Here is an 11,340-nt window from a genome sequence, read left to right as displayed (position 1 = left end):
GGGATCCGATGAATATTATATACTATGTTGAGATCGATTATATATTCTTGTCATATGTTATTTGTGATCTTGCATGCTCTCCGTTGCTAGTAGATACTCTGGCCAAGTAGATTCTTGTGACTCCAAGAGGGGGTATTTATGCTCGATAGTAGGCTCATGCCTCTAGTTTTCTGAAAAAGTGACAATAACTTCTAAGATTGTAGATGTGTTGTTACTACTAGGGAGAAAACAACAATGTACGTTTTATCCAAGGGTACTTGTGTTGTTTAGTTTACACACATTGCTTAATGCGATAATCTATTGTAATCTATTGCTTGCAACTTAATACTGGAAGGGGTTCAGACGATAACCGGAAGGTGGATTATTAGTCATAGACGCAGTTGGATTACGGTCTATGTATTATGTTGTAATATCCAAACAAATCTCATAGTAATCATCTTGTCATGTATGGTCAGTATTCTGTCAGTTTCCTAGCTGTAATTTGTTCACCCAACATGTTATTTATCTTTATGGAGAGACACCTCTAGTGAACTGTGGACTCCGGTCCTTTCCTTTGCACTGATAAATTCATCTACTGCAATTCTGTTTTGTTTACTTACTATAAGCTCTGTACTTTTTAATTAGTGCAAACATCTCCTTCCACTCGATACATTTAATCCTTTGTGTTCAGCAAAACCGGTGAGATTGACAACCTCACTGTAAGTTGGGGCAAAGTATTTTGGTTGTGTTGTGTGCAGGTTCCACGTTTTTGCTAACGCCGGTAGTGCGCCCTGCCACTAGTTAGCTAGCAACACCTTCATAAGTCACGCTTTTCTCCTACTAGTCGATTAAACCTTGGTTTCTTACTGAGGGAAAATTTGCTTTTGTTCTCATCACACCTTCCTCTTGGGGTTCCCCAACGTGGTTGCCAACTTCCACGGCAGCACCATCAAGACTTTTCTGGCGCTGTTGCCAGAGAGAAAGAGGATTTCTGCAAGGGAAGTCTCTCATCTCCAATCTCTTTACTTTGTTATTGTTTTTCTTATTTTATTTTATTTTGTCTTGTTTACTTCATTATATAAAAACACAAAAAAATTAGTGTCGATTACTGCTGTTATTTCTGTTGCTTAGTTTTAATTTTGCTAAAATGGGTTCCGCTAAAAATACTAAGTTATGTGACTTTACTAGAACCAACAACAATGATTTTATTTGTACACATATTGCTCCACTTGCTCCCGAAGCAGCCTTCTATGAAATTAAATCTGCTTTATTAAATCTTGTTATGAAAGAGCAATTTTCTCGTGTTAGTACTGAAGATGCCGCTTCTCACCTTAATAATTTTGTTGAACTTTGTGAGATGCAAAAATATAAAGATATAGATGGTGACATTATTAAACTGAAATTGTTTCCTTTCTCTTTGAGAGGTAGAGCTAAGGATTGGTTGCTATCTTTGCCTAGAAATAGTATTGATTCTTGGGTTAAAAGGAAAGATGCTTTTATTCAAAAATATTATCCTCCTGCTAAGATTATATCCTTGAGAAGCGACATAATGAAATTTAGATAATTTGATAATGAACATGTTGCTCAAGCGTGAGAAAGAATGAAATCTTTGGTAAAGAATTGTCCCAATCATGGACCGACTACTTGGATGATTATCCAAACTTTTTATGTAGGACTAAAATTTTCTTCAAAAAACCTTCTGGATTTAGCTGCTGGAGGTACCTTTATGTCCATTACTTGGGGGCTGCAACTAAATTACTTTATGATATGATGATAAATTATTCTGAATGGCACACCGACAGAGCTCCACAAGGTAAGAAGGTAAATTTTGTCGAAGAATCCTCCTCCTTGAGTGATAAAATTGATACTATTATGTCTATGCTTGTTAATGGTAAATCTCATGTTGATCCAAATAATATTTCGTTAGCTTCTTTGGTTGCTCAAGAAGAGCATGTTGATGTTAATTTCATTAAAAGCAACAATTTCAACAACAATGATTATAGGAATAATTTTGCTAGCAACAATTATAGGCCATATCCTTCTAATAATGGTAATTCGTATGGCAATTCGTATGGTAATTCATACAACAACAATAAAATTGCCCCCTTTGATCTTAAACTCATGCTTAAGGATTTATTAGTAAACAAATTGCTTTTAATAAAACTGTTGAGGAAAAGCTTAGCAAAATTGATGGTCTTGCTTCTAAAGTTGATAGCCTCGCTCATGATGTTGAATTTCTTAAATTAAAGGTTACACCTCATGATGTTAAAGAAAGTAAAACTTTGAATGCCATTCAAGTTAGAATTGATGAAAATGTTAATATATTGGCGGAATTGCATGCTAGGTGGGAAGAAAAGATGAAATTGCTAGAAATAATAATTTGACTAAAATTTGTACCATCACCACCACTAGTCGTAATGAAGTTTCAAATGCTTGCCAACCTCCTACTATTAATGGTAAAATAATTGGTGTAGGAAAAGTCCCCGCTCCTTCTACAAAATTGCATAGAACCACTGAAACTGTTCCTGATAAGTGTGCTGAAATTTTTTGAAGTATGGGAGACAATAGTCCTTTCACTTTTGATAAAAATGACTTTGATTTTGATGATTGCAATATCTATGAAGTAATTATGTTCTTAAAAAAGCTTGCTAGAATTCCTAATGCTAGTGCTATAAATATGGCTTTCACGAAGCACATTACAAATGCTCTTATGCAAATTAGAGGAGAGAAATTAAAGCGTGAAGCTTCTATTCCTATAAAGTTAGAAGATGGCTGGGAGCCCATTATTAAGATGAAAATAGATGGCTTTGATTGCAATGCTTTATGTGATCTCGGTGCAATTATTTCTGTTATCATAGATTTTTCTAGGATATGCTTGATTTGCCACCGTTGGAACAATGTTATTTGGATGTTCATCTTGTTGATATTTCTGCAAATAAACCTTTGGGGAGAGTTAATAATGTTCTTATTACAGTTAACAATAACCTTGTCCCCGTTGATTTTTTTTGGATATTGAATGCAATGCTTCTTGTTCAATTATTTTGGGAAGACCGTTTCTTAGAACTGTTGGTGCTGCTATTGATATGAGAGATGTGATTATTAAATATAAATTCCCACTCAATAAAGGTATGGAACACTTCCCTAGAAATAGAAATAAGTCACCTTATGACTCTATTATTAGAACAAATTATGATGTTGATGCTTCTTCACTTGATAATACTTGATGCTAGCTCTTTTTCTGCGCCTAGCTGAAAGGCATTAAAAAAGCACTCTTGGGAGATAACCCATATTTTATTACTGTAATTTTTCTTTTGTTGAGTCTTGGAAGTTATTACCACTGTAATAACCTCTTCTTATCATTTTTATTTCGGTTTTGCGCCAAGAATAGCCTCTAATAGGAAGAAAGTAAGATTTGGGGAAGTTGCTGTCCTGAAAACAGATTCTGTGTTGTCACCATAAAAACTCGTATAAATAGCCAGAGCGGAATTTTGAGCTGCCAATTTTTCTGCATGCCCCAGGTTATTATCTAACTTTCGTTAGTTGAACACTTTTCGAGATGAGCAGCAGAAGATTTCCAAAAAAGTTGATCTTTACCTGCTATTCTGTTTTGAGAGATTTCTGCCACTATTTGCATTTGCCTCTTAATCTCTTTATTTTTTAGTTCTTTTGAGCAAAGAGTTTTTTGAAGAGGTTGCTATAGTAGCTAATTCTTTGATAGGTGTTTGATATATGTTAGAACTGAACCCAAGTAGATTTGTTATTTCGATTGTACTAATGCTGCTAATAAGAATTGTGTGAAGTTTTGTATGAAGGAAGTTTTCAAGTGTATGGAGAGAATAATGATGTGATGAGATGAAGTATGGACAAAAGATCAAGCTTGGGGATGCCCCTTCACCCCAAAAAATATCCATGAGGTACAAGCATCAAAGCTCGGGGATGCCTAAGGCATCCCCTCTTCATCAACAAAGCAACATGTCATCTCTCTATGCGCTATATTTTTATTGCTTCATACGCTATGTGTTGTTTTTGGAGCGTCTTTATTTTTGTTTTTTGTTTTGTTTAGTTTTGTTTGCTGTAGTATATGGTTGGATCCCTTTGTTTTGGAGAGAGACACGCTCCGTTTTAATTGCATAGAACGCTCTAGTTTTCGATGTTATTATTCTGTGAGTGTTCTAGTTTTCTGGTACTGCGTTTAGCTCTTGTTCTTTCATTCAAATTTTGTTCAGAGCTCGTTAGTATTCTTTATTTATGTATGAGTAGCTCTCTGGTCCATATTGTTTTTCATCTCTGAGAGTTGTTTCAAATAAGTTGATTGGTGTTGGAGACGAGTAAAATGTTTCATGACTATAGTGATGCAAAAGGAAGCATGTCTAGACTGTGGCATAGACTTTGGCATGTCATGTTGGATGCTATTTTTGTCATATGCTTAGTATTTATTGTTGTAGCATGACTTGTCTCAAATAGCTGAGAGTGCATAATGTGCTATTGAAAGAATCATGTGTTGTTTCCATCATAAAATCATAATATTGTGGTATTCTCCTTTGATGCTTTATTGGGTTGACTTGGCGCATGCTTGGCATTGCTCCTACAAGAGTACTTCCATATCATCGGGCAAGAGGTACACCGTTGGTGGTTCTCGATGGTACATGTATACTTACAATGACAAGAACTTATTTGGGACATAAGTTCAGTTGCATGAGGTTTAGGTACTCGTATTCAAGGGGCATGAGATTTTCAACTTGTGATTTGTCAAGCATATAGCTCATATTTTCCATCACATTAAGTTTAAACATTCAAGATACTTTTGATAGGGGCAATAAGAGATCAAAGCTAATGAGTACCATACTTTTTGGAAGGTTTATAAAACTTGTTTATCTTGCTTACTCTGCAAAGAGTTTCTCTTTTACTTTTATGTTGAGTCTTCACCTTCTTCTTTATGCACCAATTAAGAGAGCATAGTTGTCATTCTTAGTGCAATGTGCATAGTCCCAAAATTATTGTTGATTGATTCATGATTATGACTATTGCTTGTTCTCAAATTACTTGTATCTAGTCACCCTATGAACTTTGAAGGTGTCCTAGCATTTATGTTTTGCTACTTCATAAAGAACATGTTGAGTACCACTTTGCCATGTTTTCTCTATGCTCATAAATAAACAGTTGCTTTCAGTGCACTATTATTCATGATCCTTTGTTTGAGTTATTTTCATGTTATAACATAGTTGCTAAATTCTATTGTTAGAGTTATATCTATTATGTCTATGTTTAGAGTACTTTGATCCCAGCTCACAATGCTTTAAATGCTTTATCAAGATTGTGTTGACTTCATGTCGCCTCAAAAATTATTTTCACTTACCTACTCGAGGACGAGCAGGAGTTAAGCTTGGGGATGCTTGATACGTCTCAAACTTATCTACAATTTTTTATGCTACATGCTTTTTTTACACCAATTTGTATATGTTTTGCTCATGCTTCGTTGCACTTGTATACATTTTCCGGCACTAACCTATTAACAAGATGCCACAGTGCTAGTTTCCTGTTTTCTGATATTTTGTATTTTAGGAAAGTTGTACATGAAATATTATCAAAATTGGACGAAACAAAAGCCGAAGTTAATATTTTTCCGTAACGAGGAAAGAATCTAGAGGGGAGTCGAAGAAAGGCAGCAGGGTGGCCAGACCAGCCCTAGGCGCGGCCTGGCCCTGGCCCATTCCTAGGGGTGGTGTGGCCCCCCCTGGCCTCCACCGACATCGCCCCTCCGCCTATTTAATCATGATCTCGAGAAAACCCTGAACACCCGAGCCTCCATCCACGAAAAGTTCCATCGCGGCCGCCATTGAAGACCCTAGTTCGGGAGGGTTCTGAAGCTCTTCCCGGCACCCTGCCGGAGGGGGAAATCATCGCCGGTGGCATCTACATCACCATACCCGCCTCTGAAGTGATGCGTGAGTAGTTCCTCCCTAGACTATGGGTCCATAGGAGTAGCTAGATGGTTATCTTCTCCAATTTGTGCCTCATGTTTAGATCTTGTGAGCCGCCTAACATGATCAAGATCATCCTTATGTAATGCTACATGTTGTGTTTGCTGGGATCCGATGAATATTGTATACTATGTTGAAATCGATTATATATTCTTGTCATATGTTATTTGTGATCTTGCATGCTCTCCGTTGCTAGTAGATATTTTAGGCCAAGTAGATGCTTGTGACTCCAAGAGGGGGTATTTATGCTCGATAGTAGGCTCATGCCTCTAGTTTTCTGGAAGAGTGACAATAATTTCTAAGATTGTAGATGTGTTGGTTCTACTAGGGAGAAAACAATAATGTTTTATCCAAGGGTAATTCTATTGTTTACTTTACATACATTGCTAATGCAATAATCTGTTGCTTGCAAATTAATACTGGAAGGGGTTCGGACGATAACTGGAAGGTGGATTATTAGTCATAAACACAATTAGATTACGGTCTATGTATTATGTTGTAATGCCCAAACGAATCTCATAGTAATCATCTTGTCATCTATGGTCGGTATTCTGGAAATTGCCCAGCTGTAATTGGTTCACCCAACATGTTATTTATCTTTATGGAGAGACACCCTCTAGTGAACTGTGGACCCCGGTCATTTCCTTTACATTGATAAATTCATGTACTGCGATGTTGTTCTGTTTACTTACTGTAAGCTCTGTTATTTTTAATTACTGCAAACATCTCCTTCCACTCGATACATTTAATTCTTTGTGTTCAGCAAAACCGGTGAGATTGACAACCTCACTGTAAGTTGGGGCAAAATATTTTTGTTGTGTTGTGTGCAGGTTCCACGTTCTTGCTAACGTCGGTAGTGCGCACTGCCACTAGTCAGCTAGCAACACCTTCAGAAGCAACGCCTTTCATCTACTGGTCGATAAAATCTTGGTTTCTTACTGAGAGAAAACTTGCTGTTGTGCTCATCACGCCTTCCTCTTGGGGTTCCCCAACGTGATTGCCAACTTCCACGTCGCCACCATCACCTGATATTGCTGTTCGGCGGAGGCACCCCTCCGTGGTCGCCATGGCCTCGTTCTAGGGAGGAAGACGATCGTGATGAGGCATAAGGGGAGCATTCGATATGCGAGAGAGAATGTAACATGTATGTTGTCATATTGATGAGTTGGCATAGTTTATAGGAAGAAAAACCACCAACTGGCAAGAAAAACGGGTTCAAAACATATCAAAAAAGGTAGAAGGTTTAATTCCGAACGGTTTTTATAATTCAGGGTTGAAGATTGAACCAAAGTAAAGTTGAGGGTTATAATCTGAACTTTGAGACGAATTTATGTGGTAAATTGGACTTCTCTCAATAAAAAATAATAACCCTAATGCATTATATCTTAATATTTACATAACATTTAATAACTTTAGGAAGATGAATGGATGTAATTGAGCTAACAATGTATTTTTCCTATATTTTCGTGCAAAAGATATATCTTAACTATACATCTGCTGTGCATCCGTTTTCTCTAATATTTGAAAAACTACTATTTGAAAAGTTAAAAAAATAAAATAATTTTTTGCATGTACACATTATGTTGATACTTATTTCTATAAGTTTTCCCGAAAAAATTCCATTGTATTTGGCCTACACGAAAATAACAAAATGGCAAAATGACACTATAATGATTGATTTTGTAGTATTCACATAAATATGAATTTCCATTTTCATATTTATACGTAAGTCACACATGGACGTTTTATGCCAAAATTTGCACAAGTAAATGTCAACATAATATATAGATGATTGAATATTTTTAATTTTTCCCGAAACTTTGAAATAGCATTTTTGAAATTTTTTCATAATATGCTGATTTCGCCTCCACAACACCATCCTCTTCCATCATTTAATATAGTGTCACGTTAGACTACTCATAGTGAAAGTAACTAAGGTAGTAACATAGAGCTACATGCATTGCCAACTAGGCAAATTGATGACATGACATGATATTAAATAAAAGAAGAGATGGTTGTGGTAACTAGCTATGTTACCATAACATCACACTTTACAAGATAGAATGAGTCTACAAGCTAATTAATACACTTATGCATGATACTACATCTAAGTTAGGGCATCTCCAACGCTGCGACCCAAACAGACGCACTGGGCCGTCCGTTTTGGGCCGTTTGGGTGGCCGCACGGACACGTGAACAGCGCCCCGCATCCGCTTGTCCGTTTGGGTCGCACGCTGCGCCCAACACAGCGGCCACCCATTTTCCCATTTGGCCTATTTCTTTGGGAAATAGGCCATTTGGCCACACATACTTATAAATAATATCTAAAAAATATAGAATAATATCTAACAAATATATAATAACATCAAATAGTATAAAATAATATCATATAAAATGTAGCATGGTGAAGAAACGAAATGTGCCATAGTTTGAACAAATATAAAAAATTACAAATTGAGATTGTGAACTCAATTTTTGCACTCTAGGATCTCCTTCTGCCTCTTCTCGAACCAAGCTCTCTTCGCCTCGCTCATGGTGTTCAAGTCGGCGTTCATGATCAGGTTGTCCTCGGCTTGCCGTTTCAGCTAAACTTCCTTCTCCTTCAACTACACCTCTTTGGCCCTTGCCATTGCTATGAGCTCAATTTCTTTCTCTTTGAGCTTAATTTCCCTAGCCTTTGTCTTGGCCTTCATCTCTTCAATCTCAAGCTTCCTCTTTTGGACATTGAAGTAGTTCTTCTTATCCTCTTCCTTCTCCCGACGCCTCCTCTCATCCCTCTTGTCCGTCGACACCTCTTTCTCAACATACATCTCCTTCAAGGTGTCGAACAATTGCATGGCCGAAACATCACGCTTCATGTCGGCTTTGGTTGCCTTGTGACCTCGTGGACGACTTGCACGAGAAGCGGAGCTACCGCAAGGCTGCCCACCATCAAGGTAAATGACCGAGGGGTCTTTGGCGGTCTTGTTGCCAGTCAAGGTCGCCATGTACCCCTCGTACCCCTCCTGGTACTTGGGGGTGCCCTCGAGTTCCTTCCAACAATGAGAGAAGGCAAAGGTCTTTCCTTTGTCAACACCCGGATTTTTAATTCCAGATGCCTATTATGCCATACATCGCAATTCCAGGAAGATTGTTTTTGCGAGACATAACAATTGATATCACAGAACATTATTCATTACAAACCATAGTCGTCTTACAACAAGGGATCTCATGATCCAATATTACATAACAGTTGATCTACAGATCAACCTTCAAAACACATAGTGGAAGAAACGTAGTAGCGGTCCATCTATTCCACATGCAACGCTTGACGTCAGGAGACAGTCCTAGTTATCATAGACGTCCTGCTGTCCATCTTCTTGGTACTGGTGCTCTTCTTCATAGTCTGGCCATTTGAATAGCCAGGGACAAAACCATGAGTACTTTATAAAGTACTCGCAAACTAATACTACTATAAGCACTATCCACTATAGTAAGGGTTCTAAGCTCTAGGTTTATTTGCATAAAGCCAATTTTATTTCATAAGCACTTAGTAGTAAAAGACTCTTTATTTGCCTAACCAAAGTCAAGTGGGAACATTAGTTTCATTCCCACAACTATGTTGTGATCAAGTCAATTTCACCTTTCAATTCACCAATCATTTTTAGAAAACCTCTGACAACGGAACAGTATGGCCATCCAACCGTCCATGACCGTGGACACGGCTATTTGAATAGTTTTAACACTCTGCAGAGGTTGTACACTTGTGCCACAACTTTTGATTACATCCATCAGGGATAGCCCTGAATAATCATACTCAATATGCGGATCATCAACCATTAACCTTTCACTTACATACCCTAGTATAGGCACCTCCCCCATGAGCTTGGCCTTCCAGTGATGGCAATCTGCCATCCTCGAAACTGCATAGGGCTTGGGTAAGACATTCACCTCTTTTTCACGTCATTTTACTTTTCATGGAGGCAGCCCTGGAATAACCCCTATGACGCTTGTTTAGAGGGAACCCATACTAAAGTGCATAAATTTCCAGTTAAGCTCTACCCATAATCAGGTATTGTGGGGGTACTCTAAAATTGGAATGGTATTGCATCCGAACCCAATCATCAGTTTTTGTCAAAGTCACCATGTCATTCAATGTCACATTCACCTTCAAAACTTTCAATAGAATGACTCATCATTCTAAGGTTTTCAAAGTCATTTAATTCACATGTTCCCATCTAGAGTAGTCAATTATAGTTTTAGCACTAGCAACTAATCATGAGGGGTGCTAACTAAATTCTAGCTCTCTAGGCTAAGGTTGATGCTCTTGTAAAACTCTATATTGAGACCAAAGTTAACTATAAAAGTAAGCCTTGAATAGCCAAAGTAAAAGATTTGCAAGATAAAACTTGGGCTTGGTAAAGAGAATCCTTAAACACAAAATAATAATGCAATGGTGTCTTGCTCTAGTAGAGCTTGCATTAGGGTAGATTGCAAGAGTATAGCTTGCCTTGATTGGTACAATGATCAAAGTTTTCCTCCTCTTCTTCGTAGAAGACCTCCTCCACCTCGTAGCCTTCGGTACTAGCGTCTATAAATGTATACGAGGTATACAATCACCAAACAATACTTAAGTACTTAACAACCAAGTGGCTCACACAAGACAATCTAGCATCACACCATTTTGGTTGGCTTTGTTTTCTTTTAAGAAAAATAATTTCCTCTCATTGAAATATTTACTAGGGTTTCTATTTATTCTTTTTGAGAAATAATTTCCTCTCATTGAACATTACTAAGATTTAATATCCTAAAATAATAAGTATGAGATCATGTTGACCAAAGTCACCCCTTCATATTTATTCATTTGGAAAAATGATTTAAATGAGATAATACATCTCATACCATTTAAATACTACTTGGAAAAGATTTAATATTCTCAAGTAATCAAAATATGAGGTTTGGTAGACTAAGGTCATTACCTCACATTCACTTACTTGGAAAAGTGACTTAAATGAGTGGCTACCTCTCATGATATTGAACTACTATTTTTAATTAATTTAAATGGGTTAGAAATAGCCACATAGCCATTATTTTGCTCTAGCCCATGATCATGGTAAGCACTACAGCTATATTTTTACATATTCATGTAGAGCATTTGAAATGTGAATTATGAGAGGTGGAATCACCTCAAAATACATTAGGATTGATTTTATAAAAAATGTTTGAATTTGGCAAAGGTACTGCCTTGTTATTTTTATTGGAATTGTTCTATAATAAATCAAGGGTTGAGACCAGTGGGGTTGGATAGATATTTTCATCTACTTTCCAGAAATATTTAATTCATAAATTTTGGCTCAGTAGATATTTTTCTATTTAATTTTGAATATGGCAGCAGTATTAT

Source organism: Lolium perenne, chromosome 5 (genome assembly GCF_019359855.2).
Source record: "Lolium perenne isolate Kyuss_39 chromosome 5, Kyuss_2.0, whole genome shotgun sequence".
Lineage (NCBI taxonomy): Eukaryota > Viridiplantae > Streptophyta > Magnoliopsida > Poales > Poaceae > Lolium > Lolium perenne.
This window is presented reverse-complemented; position numbering follows the sequence as displayed.